Source organism: Ambystoma mexicanum, chromosome 4p, assembly GCF_040938575.1.
Source record: "Ambystoma mexicanum isolate Mex_15411 chromosome 4p, UKY_AmexF1_1, whole genome shotgun sequence".
Classification (NCBI taxonomy): Eukaryota; Metazoa; Chordata; class Amphibia; order Caudata; family Ambystomatidae; genus Ambystoma; species Ambystoma mexicanum.
In genome coordinates, this window is record NC_090927.1 from 546,667,715 (window position 1) to 546,690,302 (window position 22,588).

Sequence of the window (22,588 nt, forward strand, 5' to 3'; positions counted from 1 at the left end):
GCAGCCCTAATGTCAAGCAGTACTGAGCGCAGGCATTACCTGAGCTTGAAGACCGTCACAGATTTTTGTGTATTGTTGGTGAAGAAAAGGTGGTACCAATAACCACCCTACATCTGCCAACCTACTGTAAATAATGAATCGCGGCCAGGTGCAGGGTTGGTCTAACTGCACCATTAGAGGGTGCACCAGATTAACGTAATGCAGGAACAGTGCAAAGCACTAGACTAGGGCACCACAGGGGAAGAGATGTAAACAGCACATGATATCAGGATCTAACAAATCAGGGGGCAGCAAAGGGACAAGGAGCAAGGCAGAGAGGGACAGAGACCACAAGGAAGAGAACAGAGGGCAGGCAAGGCCAGGAAAGAAGTCAGGGCAAGGGAGCACCTAGAGCGGGTGAACGGAGAACAGAAGAAAAGGAGGGATCGTGGACACCAAGAAAGTTGAGATGCACCAAGCTAGGCGCTTGCAGTTCTTTTATGCACCAGCGCCATAATGAGGTTGTTGGGACCAGTTGCCTGGCAACACCTAGGATGGCCGTTGCGGTTACATGATGAACGCTGTGACATTCGTGAGGCACTGGAACAACATGGGGGAGCCAAGCGACCCCGGGCAACCACCATTGAGGGGGTAATTGTCATTGCCACACACCCGGGGGCAGAAAGGTTGAGGACAAGCATCCCCAGGTAAGTCCGGCGGTGCGCAGGCAGCTGCCAGCACTAATACAGCCTCCAACCCCCTGAACTGCTACCGCGGAATCAGGAGGGCCGGCAGGGCATAACGCCGGAGTCCCTGCATGTTCGCAGGCATCCAATTCTCCTAATCGTCAATTGCCTCCAGACGGCAGCCGCACTGCTGCACGCCCATCCCGCCATGTGTGAGCGGTGTCCTGGACCCCTGCAAGTCTGCAGGAAACCAAACCAACGGCATCTCCACTCCAACGAAGGTAAGCTTTGAAAAGCAGCGGCCCGCCTTCCGCCGCAATCTGCGACCCTCTCTGCCGCCTCAAGTGGCAGTATCCTGCGCCTCGCAGGCCCAGCCAGTCAGACCGCAGCGCACAAGTGACTTGACGATGATCACCCCTTCAATCCACTGTTACAGCGGCCCGAAATCTACTGGCACTTAGTCGCTGTGCCATGAGGACCTGCCAGCTGCAGACCTCAGCCCAAACCCTCATGGCTGACACATTAGGCGTGATACGGCCAGGTGAGTCCTGGCAACTCCCATTTACACTGCACTCCAGGGGACACTGGCAGTTACAGAGGCCCGTGCACCACAACACCATGAGGAGAGGGGCCAGAGAGAGGTACGCCTGGCGACAGGAGCATGCCTGATTTGCACCCAGTAGGCCCAGGACCGGACGCACCTGGAAACGCATATTGAGGGATAGTGATCATGGTGGATCAAACAGACCAGCAGATGCTGGGGAACACAAACAAAAGGGCCTAGTTCCTCAGAAGGCCCACACTATTTGCGCTGCATCCCCAACAAGACCAAGGGCTTTGTCGAATGGGTGGAAGAATTCAACAATTGCATTAAGGCTGCCGGAGAGGATTAATCGCCTGCCATCAGTGACATCAACTCTAATCTGGCAATAAAATTAGTTAAATGAATCATTAAAACAATCCCAGGTGAGGAAAAAATTTCATTCAAGGGCCTTGTTGAATAAGAAACTGATTATACAGCCCAACAGAGAATATGAAAGATATGTCTTCAACCAGTGGTCGTAACTGCTACATGAGACTATCAATGAGTTTACCACCAGGCTCAGACAGAAACTAGTACACTGCCAGTTTGTGCGATTTTCGGGGGTGCATTTTCAGGGGTGCATGTCCTCTACTTTACGAAAGCAGCTGATGAAGAGACCACCCCCGATTGACGAAGTGATTGAGCTGGCAAGAGCACACGAGCGAGTGGAAATTCAAGCAACATCAATGGGAACACCAAAGAAGAAGGTAGAGAAAGACGAGACGGTGGCAGCCAATACATGGGCCACGGACATGACGAGAGGACCGCCAAGGTCTCCCTAACATGATGAGAGGATCATCCAGAGAGGGATACCAGCAGATGAGGTCGAGTCCCAGGCCTTAAGAATGTGCTTTAGATGTGGGTTAGCATTTCCACACTCAAGGATGTGCCACGCAATAAACCAGAGGTGCTCCAAGTGTGGGAGAGAAGGACACTATCGCACCGTATACAGAGAAGGGAGGCCCTTCCCGGCCCTGAGATTTCTCATGCAAGCAACATGGAGAACACCGGCCAGACAACCACTGCAGGCATCATGGAGGCCTCTGCAGACATTTACGCAGATGCCATGAAGGATGACGAGGGCGATGGAACAGCTGGAATATGGAGAAGGGCAATATGAGGAACAAACACCGCACTACATGCACTATGAAGAGCAGTATGAAGACCTGGCAGATCCCTACCAAGAATACGAAGAAGTCGGACAAGAAATATACCCGGAATATACAGATGAGTTTGTGAACCAAATGCATGGGGATCAGGGGGAAGTGGAAGCCCCAAAGGTCATGGCCGAGATAGGAGGAGTAACACACTGTTTACTGGTCGACATGGCCACCACTGTCAACATCATGGGGGAGCAGGAGTTCATGCAGACTGGCACGAGAAGCAGTTTATCACAGTCAACGGTGCACATATTTCATTGGGGTGCTAGCACACCGCTAGCATCAATTGGACAATTCCAGCACACGTTGTTACAGAGGTCAACCACCACCACCATACATGTCCTTGGAAGCCATGTCAGTGGAAGATGTCTGTTCAGTTACCAGACTGCATAGGAACTGGGACTGTTTGAGGTTCACTATCAGGACAATGAGGTGATGAGATGCAATAATAGTCACACCAACATTGGCGTCATCTCCTGGATGTTGGGGGTTATAATGTCAAAAGAAGTCAAATGAACTACATTTTCTGAACGCTTCCGTGGTCTAAGAAAATTGCAATGGACTGTGGTACAATTGCATATTGACGAAAAGGTGCATCCAGCCACAACACCCCATAAAGGATCACGGTTTCACCTGCAGCAGGCAGTGTCCCAGGAGCTACAGCAGTTATTGGGCAACATAATTGTAGAAAAAGCCAGAGGACCAACTCCGTGGATCTCACCACTAGTGGTAGTTCCTAAGGAAGGGAACAAGATCAGGCTATGTATCGACATGAGGGTGGCAAAAAGCAATAAAAAGATAAAGACACCCAGGTCTGAAAATAGAGGACATGATTGTGCAGCTAAACAGAGCCACACAATTCTTGAAGCTAGATCTAAACCATGGGTATCGTCAACTCGAGCTACACCCCAAACCAAGACCAGTAACAACGTTTGCAACACGCATGGGTTTGTTCAAGTACAAACACCTCAACTTTGGCATTTCCTCCACTACAGAAATGTTTCAGGAGGCTACTAGGCAACTGTTGATCCCCATCAAGTTGGCATTTAACTATAGCAATGACCTACTGGTCTATGTGACTTCTCAGGAGGAACACGATCTCCACTGCACTTTACTCCTCTGTCTCGAATGTACATTGATTCACACCTGCATGAGATTTTCATACAGGTTTACAACACATGTATTCCTATGGAATCTGCTGCCATTCAGCATCTGCTAAAAACCAGTGAATTACATGTGAAACCATTGGTAAATGCGATCTGTAAGATCTGCAGAATTAATTTTATTACAAGCCAAAGCATAAAAGTAAAGAGTATATGATAAAGTTATTTTCACTTGGTTTCACTCTTTACATTTGCAATATGCCTGCAAAAGTTAGAAACTTTGTGCAGGAGACCCAGCAGCACGCTAGTGCTAACATTGGCGGCCCGTGAATGCAATTAACACTCAATAGAAAATAACTCTTTGGAGTCAATTCGATGTTTATTGCTCACATTCAATGATTACAATTGTTCTTTTATAACTCGCTTAATACTGGAGACGAGTTTGACGCAGGTTAGGCGATGCCGATGTGTCTGATCTTTTCATATGTGCTGTTTCTATCACAGAGGTAATACTTGTCAAATGATGAAAGTGAACACTAATATATGTTCACTTAATGTTGGTACTATATCACCTTTCATTACAATTCTAGAATATGTATGATATGCTACATATTTGCCATGTTAAATAATGGTACGAAGATGGTTATTAGTATTAATTTGGTTAATTTGGGGAAAAATGATACTGGTCAAGCATTGTATTCTAGAAGTATATTCCATTTGTTTCTTGTTTCACTTTATGCTGCATCTCCTTGAAAATTTGCTTTGATCTAATAGGAATGAGACCAGTAGAAGAATAGGTCTTTTTCGGGAGTCAATAGCATCGCAAATTACAGATATTCTTTTAGGAAACAGCATGGCCCCACCAGTGGTTAAAAGCTGATTTCAGAACAACTATTTATTTTCTAAAGTACTGACCAACTGACTCAAAACAATGGAAATTCATCATCATTATGGTTATTAGAATAGCTATGAATGGGCCGCTGTCAACACTAACGTAGCCTGGTTAATATTCACACAGAGAAATATATGTGTTTCTAAAAGACTAATTTATTAATTGAAACAGTAATTTTGTGTTTTTTCTTTTTAACATTTCTTAGTGCAATTGTTTTGGTGATGGAGGTTCTTGACTATCTGTGATGCTTAACTCTTATTGGCTATCCCAGATGAGAATGTCACACACTGCCTCTATTGTCAGATGACAAACAAGCTTACTGTCGCATGGTTATTCTTGTGACATTTTTGTGCTGATTCTCATGGTCCTGGCCTCGCCAGCTTAAACACGCTTAGAGAAGAAAACTATTGGGGAACAGCCTAGCCAAGATAAAAGTCAGGTTTCAACGGTTGCGTTGAGAGCTTGTATCTCATTCCGGAGGGTTGTAGATCACCATAGGTATGGGTAACTGTAAGTGAAGCACTACCACTGAAAACATTAAACAACCAGTATTTGTTAGTTTCTGTAATGCATGTAATCTCTTGACTTTGCTTGAAGTAAAGAAATATATATATTGCCAGACCCAAGTCAACCCATCAACTTCAGAATGGACTTTCACTTTGTCTTCTTTAGTCATGCTCCCTACCACCGTATTCAAATTACTTCCTTTTCTATCGCCCATTGTTGGCATCAGTAGTGCTCATTCTTCGCCATGCTGAATATTCTGGTTTTCTCACAATTTGAGCTTTCCATTAAACACCCTGATCTAACCCTGCGGCCTTTCCTTCAGACAAAGTTCTGTCACTGTAAGTTTGCCAACTTTTCTGCATTCCCTAACTGCAATATCATGTCCTACTGCATTACAGAACAATTCAGTACCTCCTGTAGGTATGCTGTACATTAAGGTTTCCTTATCCACCTGCATTAGCAACTGAATCCTAATCAGCAACTGAATCCTAATCAGATATCCGACATTGAACTGTGATTCCCACTCTCTTTTCCTAACATCCAATGTCTCTTTCATTTTTATTTCTATGTCCTGCATCATCTTCAGCATTTCTCCAAACAAACCCCTGATTCCACGTGCATGCCACATCCTTGTGCAGGGAATCAAGGTATGGTCATATAAATAACCTTTCATTCTCTCTCTCATGAGCTCAGACAGGGCATCATGGTTACAATGCAGAGTATATGCATATATTTCCAGTACCCTCCACAGTATTTACTGCATCCACACTGTTAAGTAGATTCCTCTGGACACTAGCTTTCAGCATATAAATTTATGTTTCTACCAATCCCTTACCATGTGGATAGTAAAGTGGCTTGGTTTTTTGTTTGACACCTAGGTTCTGTAGACACCTCCTTATTTCTTTGGAAATAAACTGGACACTGTTATTCATTATGATCACCCCAGGATGCTCTTTTGTGCTAAACACACTCTTTACAATGTGTGTTGCATTTGCTGTTGTTATCTGATCTACAAACCCAACCCCTGGCCATTTGGAAGAATAGTCAATGAGCGCTATTGCTTACTTTCTCTCTTCTGGCAATCTTAGGTATAGTCCTTCTACATCTAATGAAGTCCTCTGCCAGGGACCATGCAGAAGAGTCTGAGAGCCCAGAGGACAGGCATGTTGGGAGTTACTTGAATTGTCGTTGGACAGTTTTGTAGGAAGACCTATACTAAAGATAAGGATGCAGAGAAAACAGCATATTTAAAAACAAACACATGAACTAAATCCTGTGCACATCATTTGAAAAAGACATCTGCAAGGAAATATGGTGAAGTCAGCAGTCCATGTACAATAAGAGTGTATTTGCTCACGATAAATAACAATGCACAAAAAGAAATATTTTCAGTTACATGAAAGTATCCAACAACATTTATTAAAGGGAAAACACTCCATTCTTGGATGAAAAGTACAGCATTTTATAGAAAAGTTAAAAAACCAATTGTCGCCTGCATTGTATGTTTCTGTAAAGGACTAAGAATAACCATTCGAAAATCAAACCTACAGAAAATGTGCATTGTAACTCTGTGACAGAAGATTGATTGCAAAGAAAGTATTATAAAGTTGCTATATTTAAAGTGACAGTTGCAATGTGGAATTGTAGAAAAACATGACTTTAAAGACTGCATTGTGAATCAAACAAAAACTTTGATCTAGGAACAGTGGCAATTCGTCCCCCAACAGCTAAACGCATGGGGGTAGTTTCCCAAGAGGAATGAAAATCGGGGCCTTCGAAGCTGGACTATAAAACCTTATAACACAGGGATTCAACCTGTTCCCCAAATGCTCTCTTTATTCTGGGAACACATCTTGCAGAGGAAAACAAATGCCCATACAAGGAATAGATTCTGAGTAGTAGCCTCCTCCACAAGTAATCAGATTTTACCATAATTGATGTGCTTCCAGAAGCAAACAAGTCATACTTCGGAGATCTGGGGTCTGACACATGGGACAGGCAGATGGTGGCCTCAATCAAGGGGACAGAACCTGGTTAACAAAGGCTTGGGCATTCTAATCTCAAAGAACCTTCTAACAAGGAGTCCCAGGGCAACTACATTCTCAGGAGTCACAAGTGGCTAGAGCTAGAATGGAAATTACACCAAATGTCAGACAGGGGATGGTATGCCACTTCATATTGTGATGCATATCCCATTAAAAGAGAAAATGGCACTATTTAAATTGTACATATTGAATCACATTTTTATTACCTTTCGGCAGGAAGGTCATAGAACCTTACTTTTTTTTTAATTGTTCAGGATGAAAAACTATCATATCAATGTAAAACGATTTTTTGGGATAATTGTTTAATTGTGAAAATTGGTTACATATTAGTGGCTCATATATCCTGGCATCCTGTCAATGCTGACTCAGCTGTTTTTCTGAGCTGGAAATAGGATTTGGGGTAAAATTATCAGGCAACAAAAAGAAACAATCTGTCTCACACACACACACACACACAAAAAGTGTAGGGAAACTGGGTTATGATATGATATGTCATTTCAAACGTACCTGTACACAAGTGTTTCTAGGTGCGACAAGACAAGGGGGGAGACAGAGGGGAGGACAAGACAAACGATCTTACTAGGCCTTGTGTCATTCAGATTGTGAAAGTGTGCCAAAACAGAGTGCAGCGGGAGGGAGAGGGGGAAGTGCCAGGAAAATGGAAGTGCAATCAGGGCAGCACTGCTCTGAGTAAGTGCAGCCAGGGCAACGCGGCTCTGGGTAAGTGCAAGGAGGCAGGGGACAGTACGGTTACAGTTGCATCCTAAATGTGCGTTAGGTAGGAGGCAGTGCAGAGGGGATTAATCATGGAGGAGCTTGGTAGCCAGTGAGACTCTGAGGGTAGGCAAGCAACCAGTTGCTGCAGCAGACAGGTAGGTCAGCCGGGGAGGGAGAGAAAGAAACCCAAGGAGAAATGGAAGGTCTTGAGCTGCTTCTGGAACTTCAGGTTGACTGGCTCAAGTTTGAGAGAGGCAGGGAGGCCATTTCAGAGGTAGGCAGCTGCCGAGGAGAGAGACCTACACCCCACTCTCTGACTGGAGAAGCGTCTGAACCTCAGAGAGTTGGAGGTGGCTGAGCAAAGGGCTCGAGAAGGAAGGTTTGGAAGAGAGAGTTGGATGTAGTGCGGGCCCCGACCCTAGAAAGCCTTGTGGACGAAGCAGAGGGTGTTGAACTTGATCCTTGTAGCCACCAGGAGCGAGTGGAGAGATGTCAGGCCTGGAGAGATACGGTTCCTGAGCTTGAGGCCAAGGATAAGTCTTGCAGTCCTGTTCTGGATTAGTTGCAGAGGGCAGAGAGTAGAGGAAGGCAGATTAAGAAAGAGGCTATTGCAGTAGTTCAGCCTAGAGAGAACCAGGGATCTGGGTGCAGTAAGCATCTGGGGGAAAGTGAGAATGGGAATAATACTTCTGAGGAGGTGCAGCTGCTAGTGGGTCTTCTTGGCAAGGTCTGTGATGTGAGGAGAGAAGGAGACAGTGGAGTCAAAGATGACACCAAGGTTTTTTGCATCACAGGAAGGTGGAGAAAGAGGGCCCAAGGAGGGCGGCCAGAGTGAGAGAGGGAAATCGGGAGCAGGGGTCCCAATGAGAAGGATCTCTGTCTTACTGGCATTAATGCAGAGATCGTTGGAGGCACACCAATCCTGAATCAAGGATAGACAGTCAGGAATGAGTGAGAGAGGAGAGGACGCTGAGGGGAGCCTGAAAGAGAGCTGAGTGGCATTCACATAACACTGAGAGTAAGAGGAGAAGGTAGAGATTAGGTGGACTAAAGGGGCCAGGTAGACATTGAAGAACTAGGGTGAGAGGATAGAGCCCTGGGGAACACTGCATCTGGTGAGCGAGAGGTGGTGGAGAGAAAGGACCCAAGTTGGACTTTGGAGGGTCGGTCCAGGAGGAAAGAGGTCAACCACTCCAGTGCCTGATTCATGATGCCTTGTTTCTCACAGAGTCAATTGATCAGGATGGCGTGATTGACCATGTCCGAAGCAGAGGAAAAGTAAAGGAGGATGAGGACAGAAGGAAGGCTGGAGTCAATATTAGAGAGTAGATCTTCATGGGTGTTCAGGAGAGCAGTTTCCATGCCTCTGGCTGCTCTGAAGCCAGACTGATGGTCATGTGGACAACCAACAGATTCAGTGTGGAGAGTAAGCTGGGAGATGGCTAGCTTTTCCAGGAGTTTGCCTTGGAAAGGAGTGATATGGATTGGGCGATAGTTTGCTGGACCGGTAGGATCAACATAATGCTTTTTAAGGAGGGGGTGTACAAAGGAGTAGAAGAGGAGAGCGAGGACAGGATGTTTTAGTTTTAGTGGTAAAATGAGAAGCCAGTGCTGTACAGAAGGTTCAGAAGGTACTCCCATTAGAATGCCCTCCTTATAAATATACTCAATGCGTACAAAGGGGATGTTTGAGCATGGTGTCACTTTTGGGACATTGTCCAATCACATACACTGCCCAATTAGTTTTGAGAAATGATACCAACCTCTATAAGGAGGAGTTTCTAATCTGTAAAAGTCCAAACCCATAACTATTGGGCGCTCGCTCGCTCGCTCGCTCACTGACTGACTGAATGACTGGCTGATTGATTGATGGGAAGAAGCAGAGTAAGGAGAATTGACAACATCAGAAAAGAGAATAAAATAGATTGCTTTCATCTGGCCCCATTTTGGATTTCTAGCAGAATACTGTAAGAGAAACCTTGCTGTTGAGGGAAGTTGACCCCATCTTGCTGACTGATGCCCACCTGTTACTGAGGGGGAGAATGGAACCAGTCTTAAAGTGGGTGCCCATCTGTCTGTGAGACAGCCAAAAGACATGCTTAGGTAAGTATAATTTTAAGGGGAAATATAATTCTAAATGGAAGTATACTCTAAAGGGGTATAGATTAAATCCCAGCCCTTCTTATTTATGAAAGTACTGAGGGGGTATATAAATTGACTGTACATCCCGGGTATTAAGCGTATGTGCTTCTAGAATTATAGATTTTATTGAATGGGTCCAATGGTGTGCATATTGGGAGACCCCCCAGAATCCTTCTATGTGTAATCCACAGGCACATAAGCATTATTTTGGGAGCCAAAATGATGTCTCATTGGTTACATGTGATTTCATTGAATGAAAAAACAACTAATGAAACACATTTCTTTTTTGTTGTTTTTTGGGGGTTCACCCGCAAACCCACCCCTTTTTTTTTGTAACACTTTCCCCCACTCCCAACACCACTATTCCCACTCCCAACCCCATTTTTATTTTTCAAAAATGTAGTTATTTTTGTTTTCATTGTTTTATAATTCGTTACAATGTCATTAGTTGTTTTCTGTTGGATATAATCACTGCATACCATCGCATTGTGTACATCGCGTAGAACAATAATGTAATTTAAGTCATTCCCTGGTTTTATCAGCAAGCAGAGTTCTGTTACAGGCTCTGAGCCACTCATGAAAAAAGGGAAAGTGTTATTTATTATCTGCTAGCCATTTCCCCACCTTTACGTAGCGCCTTGGAAATGACAAATGCTCACTTTAGAACATTAATGCAATAGAAACACCATTGAAGGGAATCTATCAAACATACATGTGTATACATGTGAAACACTTGTGTATAGGCCGTTATAAATGCCATATCATATCATACATGTTAAACATGCATTTCTCTTTTTGCAAGTGATTTATGAGCAGGAATGTCAAATAGCCTTGCTTTACATTAGGTTTTCTAGAATGTCGTTAGAACTACTGACATGCCTGTAGAGTAAAGGGGAGATGCTCAATTATGTATGGAAAATAAAGTAGATCGATTTCAATAGGCAGGGATGTTTTAATTTAATTTGTTTTCGATCAAATGAAAGATTTATACTGAACCTTCATATACGTGTCAGCCTGTGATTTATGCATGCTCTGGGTAAACCAACTGCACACATGTTGAGGTGTGTTCTTTAAAAAGTGTATGTTCAAGTTAAATGCAGCTTTGGGCAATTTAGTTAAGCAGCGTATTGATCATTCTTCAATGTGGTTACCACTCACATTGGGATTTCGTAGATGTGTGGTGTGATTATTTGTAAATTAATCTAATTATTTCTATTTTTAATCAATAAACGTTCAGTGCAAACGTATGGTTTTCTGATCCCAGAAAGGGAGGGAGGCTGCATTTAATCAATGCTATTAAACGAGTGTGTCTCAGGTTCATAAATATAATTTTAATATATAACAATAAGAAATAGAAAGTGTGCTCACCTGATTTGGGGTGGGTTGAAAATTCGCCCGAACTAGATGTCGCTCGATTAAAACATCCTACATTTCCTAATTCCCAGCATATCTTCCTACCTACTAATCAAAGGCATGCCACCAAAGGTCCTCTGGAACTGCTCTTTTGGTGGTTGTGATACCTATATAACATTTGTGTTCTTTCCTTGTTACTCACTATCGTACTTTGTTCATGGCGCATCCTTTGTACTTCTAAAAATGTAATTTCTTCTTTTGGTAGACCAAAATGTTAGAATCTACTGTTTAATTTCTTTCAACAAATCATCTTCAGCATCGGTGCTCGGTCCTTCTTATCTTGACACATTTCTCTGTTGTGCCTCCTGCGTGTCATTAATGATTGCAATAATGCCACTTTGAATATCTTTGCAGACCTGCATATCTGCTGCTGGTAAGAGCAGCCATGTCAAACAGTCTGCTGTAAGTGTTGCTCCTAAGGGACTTGTGTTAACTGTCAGGATTATATTCTAGTAGTCACGCTGCTAGTCGTGCCAACTGTGGTGAGATCTTACTATAACCACTGTGAGGAATCATGTGATTATGTCACTTCTCCCCATGGTGGAACCTTTCCCTGTGAGGCTACGGAGGTAAGGCTGGCCTTAGGAGTGCTAAAAAGCAGGAGGCCGTCACAGGGCGGGATTAAAGCTTGCATCGTATGTCATCTCCCTTGTTACAGTAGCACACTAACCACCCTTAAGTTACTAATTCTGAAGAGTGCATCAAGAGTAATTTCCCTCGTCACAGCAGCCGCTCTTAAGCTAGTGACCCTGAAGAGTGTATGTGGAGTCATCTCCCTCGTCACAGTAGCTACCCTAAGTCTACTGACCCTGAAGAGTTTATCAGAGGTCATCTCCCTCGTCATAGTATTTATAAGGTAGAGTGCATCAGGAATGATCTCCCTCATTTCAGTAGTTAGCAGGGAAACAAGACTGATCAAAAGAGAACTAAAGACAGAGTGGAAAGCCTTGTGAGCAATTTTTCTATCTCCTCCCCTTACTTTCTTCTATGCACTTAATCTATCAGAATTGTCCCTGGACCTAATATGATAGCAACCTCGTCTGTTTCCTCCACCCTCCCATTACTGTTTTTTTTCCTCACCATCCCCCCTCCAGCACTATCTGAAATTTTGTCAGGCCTAGTATGATAGTAGCTTGTTTTGTTCCTCCCCTCCCTTTCTGCACCTCTCTCCCTCACCTTTTGTTTTCTCCAGCTCTACCAGAAATGTTGTCAGGCCTAGTACGGTAGTCGCCTGCCTGTTTCCATTTCCTTCCCACTGTCCCCCTCCCTTCCATATCTATGTTTTAGCTCTTGCACTATCTGAAATGTCGTGAGGCCGAGTACGATAGTTAATTTCACATTCTTACTGTTCATGGCCTGTAAGAATGTCATTGTATTTTCACTTGTTCCCTCCCTTGCCTTGAAGCACTTTGAAACACATTGTGTATAGGCGCTATATAAATAAACGATCATATCGTATCATATCAATCCAAGTACCTGGAGGAGATCTTGGAAGGTGCTACAGGAATTCTTAGGAAAAATTACAAGAACTGTGTAAAACATGTATGACACCAGGAGCAAGCAGCCATACTCCTAGTTGGTAAATCAGACTCCATCTCATCAGACCAATGGGTTAAACCCGAAAGGATCCCATATGTTATCCTGGAACTGTCAACACTGCTGAAGGGAGCCATCTTCTGGTTTGCTTTGAACTTATGCTTTTGGATCATAAAGCTTGTGACTGATTCCTAAAACGAACCAGGAGGAGGGAGTCATCCTCCTTAATTAGTTGATTAAGTTTTCGTGGTAGGGCTGGAGCAAAGGAGAATTTTTGACACAAGACAGTAGTTTTGTGTTGGACAATCATCCTGACAACGAGCACCTGAGTTTCCTTAGCTAGGTAGGGAATACTCTTTTAGAATAGGGAGAGTTAGGTTTCTTTCCTTATTATTTAATAAATGTTTCTAGCCAAAATGCCACCTGTGTGTCCGACTCATTCCTCCAGCATGCCACAGCACCTGCACCAACCGTGTGCACTGGGCAAACAGCTTCCCACACAAACTGGTGAAAATGCTGCGCTGGCCACATGCAAGCCAGAGTTTCCCACTCTGTTACTGAATAACGTGCCTCTGTTGTTCTTGAGGTCAATAAACAAAGGTACCAGTGACTTCTCTTGAGCCTTGTGCTGTGCCAGCATAACAGCCAGTCCTTTGAGGTGTGTGCCAACTGTTCTCAGAGCTTCTTTCAGTACAGAAACGCCTCAAGGTGGGCACTACAGCAACAGCATGTTTTCACTGTATTAAAAGCCACTTCCTGCTTCTCATTCCAAACTTGCATGGAATCTCTGGCAATGATTCAAATTTCTTTGAAGAAAGGAGACCAGTTCCTCCTTCACTGCTGTTGCTGACGCATGTTTCACTCTCTCAACCTTGTCCATTTTGGCATTTCTCCCCATCTCCTTTATGCTGTGTCCCAACACTGAATTTCACTGAAAGAAATATACATTTATCCTTGATCAAGTTTGGACGCTTTTTCTCCTGAATGTAAAACTTGCTTTTGCACTTTTTCAAATGCACTTGTTTCCAAGAAGGCCAGAACGCCATCCTGGAAGTGCAACACTTGACTCATTCCCTTGAAGACATGTGCCGTCATTCTTTGAAGTACTGCTGCTCCAGAAACCAAGGGCCTCTCTAGAAACCTGTACACCCTTGGAGTCATCTTTGATCTCTATCTGATGGTAACCCAACTTCAGGTCAAAGGCTTAGAATGCAATTGCTTCATTTATCATGTTGAACATCTCGCTGTTGTTTGACAAGGGGTGTGCACCTGCCAAGATACTCTGTAAATCCCACACTGCAATATCGCCTCTTCACTCCTCTTGCACGTGAGAACAGAGGCTGCCACCCATTGTGATGTCTAGCTTTCCACAGGATCTGATCGTCACTTTCCAGATAGCATGCTCTACTGACACAGTATTCTCCTTCGGTATTATTCTGAGTTTATAATTTGGCCTAATTTTTGACATTGACATTGGTAGTCATCTTGTTGTGCTTTGGTTTCTCCAATGCATACAGTCGATTGGATGTTAGCGATCATTTATTTTCCTTCGTAATTGTTGTGCATCATGCCATAGTCTGTTCTACACTTTTGGTTATGTGTATAGATTGGTCTAATAATGGGTTGGTGCAGCAGCTTCTTGCCTTCCCATGTGTGGTCACTTTTGGCTTGTACTATTAAGTGGACCCCTTGCTCACTGTTCTTAGAGAGGCTCAGCTTCACCTCACTGATGATGCCCAACAAGGCTGAAACACGTGTATGGGGTTACTGTTGGTAATCTGGTTCAGAGGAGAATTGCCTAGTATTTCGGTGCTGGACTGCCCCTGGGCAGGACAAAGACTGATGTGCAGGGATATTTCTTCTCTGTTAAAGGGACAGTGAGCTAAAGACTTGGTAGAGTCTCTCCCAGGGGCTATTCACCTAAGAACAGGTCATTGGGCAGTGTTCGTGCTGGTAGAGAGATTCCCAGACCCCCCCCCCCTTGTTTTGCAAAGGATGGCTATTGCCTTCTTCTTGATCAGTGAATATTCAAATCTTGTGAAAAATTACTCTAAATAGTTCCCCCCTTTGAATGTGGCAAGTTGCTGAGGCCTGGGGAACATTTTTCCTGGTTATGGTTTATTGCCCCTTTGCATTGTGTGCACTACACATATCCCCCAACGTTCAGGTTAAATTTCATTCATTCAGAGCTCTCAAGTTTCCTGTGGTCGTGTGTGAGGACATCCAGTCCTAATTTTGCTTGGAATTCTGCGATGTGAAGCGTTCCTAAATTTCAATTGTGAAAAAAAATCTGCAAGTCCCAGAATACAAAGGGTAAACAAAATACAGTACTGGATGACCTCAGGCATGGCCACAGGGAAATGAGAGCTCTGTTTATTCAGATTTTTTATCTGTATTTTATTCCTTCCCGAGGAGCCTGCCGAGTGGGCAGCAGAACGCTACTGGGGGAGCTGTTGAAGTCTGAAAACGGTGTATTGTGTGCCACAAGCAACTCTTGCCAAATGTACGATTTTTCAAGATGCCACTTGTCTTGCTGCAGTGCATTCACACACCAGGCTTGCTGCTTTGTGTTTTTCACTCCGTTTCGCTGCACTGCGAGGCCTGTGGTCTTCTCGTCTTGCCCTCGGCCTGGTGAGCTGCAGCAGTCAGCAGAGCACATCGCCAGTTCGTCTATTCGCGTTTTTGTGAACTCTCTGGAAACATCAAGTAAAGAATTCCAATGTATTAGTTGAAATCACAACGTGCAGTCTACTCTCCAGTCCCAAGGCAAAAAGTGACTGGCAGAAGCCTCCCTTCCATGATCTCGCATGTTTTGGAATGTGTGTGAGATCACCATTGCGTAACCACTCACACGCAGCCTCGCACAGGAGGCAGAATGGCGGATCTACGCTTGGAGAAGAGCAAGTGTAGCCATGTCGCTTCGCGGGAGACGATTCAAAGATTGCAGAGTTTTGAAGCTACATGCATTTAATTTCAACTCAAATACATATCATTGTTGTAAACATACATATTGCAAGGCCAGAACTTTTGCCAAACACAAAACGCACAAGCCAAGGCCCGTTTCCTGCTCTTGTACGTTTTTTCGAGGGAGGAACCGTTCTGTTGCAACCTGATAGCTGGGGTGCGTCACTTGCGTGCTGTGTATATTTGCTTCTCCTGCCCGTTTCCATGGCGCGTGACCCAATGGGTCTCTCTCGAACATGCTTTGCTACGTGCATAGCAAGCCAGTTTTTAAGGTTACATTACGTATCCTGTTATTTATTGGTATTTTATAAAGCGGTTCTTGCAGCCTAGTTTTCATAAGAATGGACACAGTAAATTCCTATCATATTCTATTGTAGCTTGGAGGGAATTTGAGGTTGTGCGTGATATCATTTTTAGCTCAATGTACTTTTCACAAAGGAGGAATTCTCATTTGCATATCAGTCTTTGTCCCACCCACATGGGTAGTCCAGCACTGAAATGCCAGGCAAATCTCCATTGAACAAGAGTACCAACAGCAACCGAATACACGTGTTTCAGGCTTGTTGGGCCTCATCAGTGAGGTGGAGCTTTGCCTCTCTGAGCACAGTGAGCAGGGAGTCCACGTCTGGTTGCCCCCAGGTATTTTAGGCTGACCAACCTCAAGTTCCTTTCAGAAGTACAAAAAAAGTAGCAAGTGCCCCTCTCTAGAAGGAACATGGCATGATAACCTGTTCTGTGGTTTTTGACCACTTTGAGAGTCCGCAGCCATCGGTTTTTGCTCACTGTACTTTTCACAAAGGAGAAAAACACATCAGAACAAAGGAAAGCAGCATGGGAACACGTACGAATTCAGTGGGCATCTCTTGGACACTTTCATAACAGCATGAAGACCAGGTTACTGTCGGCGAGCTTGTTCTTCAGCTCAGTTTTCATTCCTAGACCCAAAATGTTGCCCCTCCACCAGTGATTCATGAGATGCTGGTTAGCCTGCAAGTGTCCTGGGAACAAGCAATTGAACATACACCAGCTGCTGCAAGAGACGTGATCACCATTGCCTCCCAGGGTGCGTGTTTAATGTGCAAGAATGCATCAAGTTCAGTTTATTTTCAATCTTGTTGCTACAGCAAGGACACAATGGCCTTGCACGCCTGTCCACCTTGGGGTAAGTAGAGCCAATTACAGAGTACCCATATGGAATCTAAAAAATAGGGTCCATCCATAGGGACAATCAACAAAATCCAGATACTAGTAATACCCTCATGCTTCTTTATATGTCAAGTAGTGCAGTAATCGACCACAACCTCTACGGAACGCCAACAGATGTCTCAGGAACGAGTCTTCCAGAGTCGATATGATGGTGATTGCAGTTGAATTGTCTGTTGTAGGAGAAGCATATTCTCATAAGTCTATCATGCCTAAATCAAGCATCATCGTTTCACAAAGAACAACGTGGGGAGTTCTCTCGCACCCGATTCATGATCTGTTCTCTAAGTCCTCTTCTGAAGTTAAGTAACCACGGAGAGGACCCTATCTTAATCCAGTACAGGATACATTTAAGCTTCAAATAGAAATTTCTGAAAATCCCAGTTCTAAAAGCAGTTGAACTGTATGGAAGCCCTTTGGCAGGGCTAGCTAAGATTTTAAAAATGTGTTTTCTTAACCGCCAGACGAGTAATTGGACCATAACCCCTTATTTCAGCATCTGCCATTGCTTGAGCCTTGTACAGTAGAAGAGCTCGTTTGATGGATTTCCGACCAAAGTTAACATATAACTACCTAGGAGCACATTTATTTTATTTTAATTTAATTTTATTTGCATTTTTAAAGCGATCACACAGGCCATGGGCATCGAGGCGCTGTTACAGGAATTGTTTGTTTTTTTCCATCGTGTAATTGTTTTTTTTTGTCTTAGTTGCTTATTTATAACGCGCTTAAACACCCAGAGGTTACTAAGCGCGACCCGGGGATCGAACCTGTGTTGCTTTAGGCTGAGTAGTGTGGGTTCACTTTGCTTCTCTTACCAGATCCCTATCTAAGTAATAAATAACAGACAACTTATGTGTATGGAAAAGTTGTAGGCCGTAGGCATTTTATTTTCTTACAGAAAATACAACACAACAAAATAATTACACTGCCATATGCTTTTGGGCACATTGTGTCTAGTTCCGAAGTTGCCCAAGGCTCCTCCTGAGTCCTTGTTATCCCTGAGCCTTCGTTCCTGGGCACATGCCGCCACACCTGAGTGGGTGTTCCTTACGCCCGCTCAGGTCCCCCCCAAAAGCACCCTACCTACAACCCCGTTCCTAGAGTGCCCTAAAAATGTTGTCAGAAAAAAACCCCATCCCTTCCTTTGATAGGTGCAGCCCATCCTGGTGAAACATTTCCGGCTTGTTCTGGTGTAAGCCATGTCTTATGAAAAGCAGCCCTGTGCTCTTGCAGTACTTTTCTACTGATTTATTTAGTTTCTTTCTGGCTATTTCAATTGCGTGCCTCTTCTGTGCCCCATACCAGACCCTTCTTGGTATTATCTCTGACATAAAAATCTCGGTTTTCCACCAGCTGCGGTCTATGCTATGTAGTGACACTCAGATGTTCCTTTGTAATTTACCCCTGCTTGTGCTCACCAGGTCGTTCCCCCCGAGATGTATAACCAGGTACTCGGGGGTGGGGGGTTGGGGGGAGGTAGTGGGGAGTGGTCCCTGAAACCTATCAGGTCTGATAGCCTGTCGTGGATGTCCTCCCAGTGCATCCCCGGGAGGCCCCACCATGACGTAATTGTGTTCCTGAAATGTAGTCCTTGCTTCACCTCTTCCAGCCACCTGCCTGCCCGGGTCACGAAAGAGTGCCCCACTATCCATGCCGATTTGTATGGTCCGGCCTCTGTGGAAACGGGGGAGATAAGTGTCATATCAGTTCCTCCCTTATGTATTTTTTAAAACATTGTGACTTCCATCCCCCAATTCGTCTCACCCCCTTTGCTCCCAGGCCCCCCGCCCACGCAGAGGTTGCTGCCCCTATCCTGAAAGAGTGTGTCCCAAATTCGACTGGATCCCATCCCGCTTTCGCCACTGCCTGTTTTAATACTGCCTGAAACTGGTACCTGCTGAGCGCGCTGCCGTCCATATGGATCAATAATTGTCTGTCGACCTCTGGTCGCAGATCTAGGAATTCTTGGGTGATGCATCTGGAACAGTGGTCCTTTTCTCTGATGCAATTGAGGTCTATTGCTCTCCCCTTCCCCATTTGGTCTGTCTTAGATTTCCTTAGCATTATAGACATCCCCTTGATACCTATACTAACGTCTTTTCTTGCCAGGCCGTTTCCTGCCCCCGTATTCCTGGCCACCAGTTCCCCTATCCTGAATGCTCCATAGTATGCTAGCGCAAATGCTGCCCTGATCAGCGCGGTTTCGTACGTGCTGCTGCATGTGTCTTGCAGCACTTTTAGCAGAATTATCAATTTCCCAAAATTTACCGGCCTTCTGCTATCTGTTTTTTTCCCCCTCTAACTTCGCCCATCCCCTCATAGCATATTTTATCTTAGCGCTGTCGGTCAGGTCCGGTATGCCTGCCACTTTTGTGGTATATGCCACCGCCGCCAGGTGCGCTGCTGCCCAGCTTTTCCTTTTCCCTCTGGCAAATGCCCCTTCGAGAAATGCACAAATTTTTTCAGTTGAAATTTTCCACCTTTTTCACACCTGTTTCCAACAACACATCTTTTACATGCTTTTCGTACTGCTTACCTGTTTTGTACGTCAGGGCATTTCTGGTCAGCTTGTCGATGACCCTTTCCTTTCTCCGTTCTTCTCCCACTTCTTTTGAGTCGACCTTGTGGCCAACCATGCTTTCCTTTCTAGTGCCTCCAACGGGACCCATGCCTTCCGTGGCGTGGGCGTTCTTTCCTTGTCGGCGTCCGGTCTCAGCTCCCTGAATTTCTCCCACTGAAAGCGAGAGATTGCATCAGCCACCACATTTTCTTCCCCAGCGATATGCCTCGCCTTTATGCATATATTCATCTTTAGGCTTTCCAGTGTGATTGCCCTCATTAATTCTAATACTATCCTGCATGACGCGCTCCCTTTGTTTAACACGTGCACCACCGCCATGTTATCTGACCATACTGCCAACTCCTTGTTCCCTAGCTCTTCCCTCCATGCACGTAACGCGAACCATATCGGGAAGAGCTCCAGCAGCGTTATGTTCTTCGTCCATTCCGCCACTTGCCACGATTTTGGCCCCTTGCCTGCACACCATTTATTCCCCAGTATTGCGCCAAAACCAGAGCCACCTGCTGCATCAGTGAAAAACACCCTTTTACCTTCGTCGTTCACTGGTGAGCGCCATATTACGGCCCCCTTGAAGTTTTTCAGAAATTCTGCCCATACCTCCAAATCTCTCTTGATTCCTCCCCTAGCCTGACCCTGTGGCGCCCTTTGGTAGCACCTCTCGCTTTCAGCTCGATACTTCTCTGGAACACCTTCCCCTGCGGTATGACTCTTCCTGCGAAGTTCAGTTTTCCTGCCAGCGCTTGCAATTCTCTCACTTTTGCTTTGTTTCTTCCTTATAGTTCCTTTATTGTCTTCAGCAGCTCCGTCACCTTGTCCTCCGGGATCCGACACCTCCCCTTGTTGGAGTCAATTTCTATACTTAGGAATTGGATAACCTGCATTGGCCCCATCGTTTTCTCTTCTGCCAGAGGAAAACCTCACTCGCTCGTTATTTCCACAAATTTGTCCAGGGTTGCCCTGCATAAATCCGCACCTTTGGGGCTGACGAATAAGAAATCGTCCAGGTAATGCACCATCCTGGACTCCCTCATCTCCTGTGTTGCTGCCCATTGTAAGAAAGAACGTACCCTCTCGAAATATGCGCATGAGATGGCGCACCCCATCGGGAGGCATTTGTCGATGAAGTAATCCCCCTCCCAATGCATGCATTACCATCTTTGTGATCTGCTGGTGACTGGCAACAGGCGAAAGGGCGATTTAATGTCTGCTTTCGCCATCCATGCCCCTTTCCCTGTCTTTCTGACCAGTTCCACCACCTCCTCGAAGTCTGAATATGAAACTGTCGCCTCGCTCTGAGCAATGCCATCGTTCACCGAGGCACCCGGGGGGTAGGATAGGTGGTGTATCAGCCTGTATTCCCCTTCGTCTTTTTTCGGCACCAGTCCTAGTGGTGAACATAAAAGTTCTTCGAATGGTAAGGCCGTGAACAGGCCCTCTACCCTCCCCAGTTCTACTTCCTTCCTGATCTTACTGGTCACTATCTCCCTGTTTTCGATTGCCGATTTTAGATTCCTAGGAATGTCATGTGCTCCCTGCCCGGTAAACGGGATGTTAAAACCTTCTCTAAAGCCTTGCCTGATTTGTTCTGCCACTTCTTGGTCGGGGTATTTCCGGAGCCACCTTTCCATCCTCTCGATTTTTACCGGCGTGGCCCCTTTCCTGCCCCAGTTTTTATTTCCGCGTCTCATCTCTTCTGCCGCTTGGCGCTGCGGCCCTTGTGCACTTGGAGCTGCTGTGGTCACCCTTGCATTGCTCGCACTTGTGGCTGAATTTGCACTTCCATCCCCAGCTACATGGTACCCCCTTTTCAAAGCTCCTGCACATTGACCTGGTTCTGCTCGTGCTGTCCCTGTGCTCCCACTGCCCCCCCCTGTGTTGTCGGGGGCAGGCTGCCTCTCTATGACACGTAATTTCTGCTCCGAAAACTCTGGTCTCTATTTCTGTCATAGCTGGATTCGTACTTTCTGCCACTAGATCTACAATCCGTTTTGTAATCATTCTGCTAGTACTGCCTTCTCTGCTGTCCCCCTGTGCTCCGTTCCTTGGAATCCCATTTCTCTTTTAGCACGTTAAAAATGTAGAGGTTAAAGTTTTCTTCATCCCAGCCCATATCCGGAAAGCAGTCCATCTCCTTTCTGAACTCATGGTCATACTCCAGCCATGCATCCCCTCCAAATGCTGCGTGGACCTTCAGCACCCTCTGTTGATATGCAACTAATGCTACCCAGTCTTCCGGGAATTTTTGTAATATAATTGTAGACATTATGGTGAAGGCCGCCATCCAGTTGTCAAAGGTCCTCACTACTGGCCCCTTTCTTAGTAAGCTTTTCTCATCCTCCTTCATGTCCTCTAGGGCCACATTCATCCCCCTCTTTTGACAATCTAACAATGTAAAGATATCGATCAATTCCTTCCTCCAGATTTTTTCCTTTACTTTGTCATTTATGTACCAAGCCATCGCTTTCATCGACCTGCCCTGTGCGTCTTTACCCATGGTTGGCCTGCCATATTTCGTCATGAGTGGCCCCTCATTTTCTGCCGCTGCCACCGTCGGTGCTGCCCCCGGTGGTGTGGCCCCTGCCCCTATGTTTGGCCCTGCCGGTACACCTTGTGGTGTCGGTAAAATTGGTGCTCCTTGCGGCACCGGGACTACTGATGCCCCTTGTGGTGCCGGGACCGGGGCTTCCCTGGGCTCTGCTGGTGCCCCCTGTGGTGCCGGGACCGGGGCCTCTCTGGGTTCTGCCCCTGCCCCACTCTGCCTTTCCTTGCTCACCACTCCTCTCCATTTAACCCAAGCCTTTAGGTGATCCCTTTCTTCGTCATCACTGCTTGATTCGTCTGATGAACTCTCCTGCCACTCTTCCCTGCTTTTCTTCACCCGTCTGCTCTTCTTGTCATTGGTTCTGGGCGACTTACCCAAAACTGTGACGCATTTTTTTAACATTTTTACTATTTTATTCCCCACATTATTATTCACAGTACCTTTCTTTTTATATTTTTTCTTTCTCTTGGTCGGTGCCTCCGTCTGTTCCTCTGATCTCTTCAACTCCGCTCTTCCCCTTTTCTGTCCCTGC

The 22,588-nt window shown here is 45.3% G+C and overlaps 1 protein-coding gene across 2 annotated transcripts in view; it reads left to right on the forward strand.

Moving 5' to 3' along the window:
• Window positions 1-22,588, forward strand: part of ARHGEF10 (Rho guanine nucleotide exchange factor 10) — a 1,326,864-nt gene that overhangs the window by 514,301 nt on the left and 789,975 nt on the right. The gene's annotated exons all lie outside the window — the stretch shown is intronic.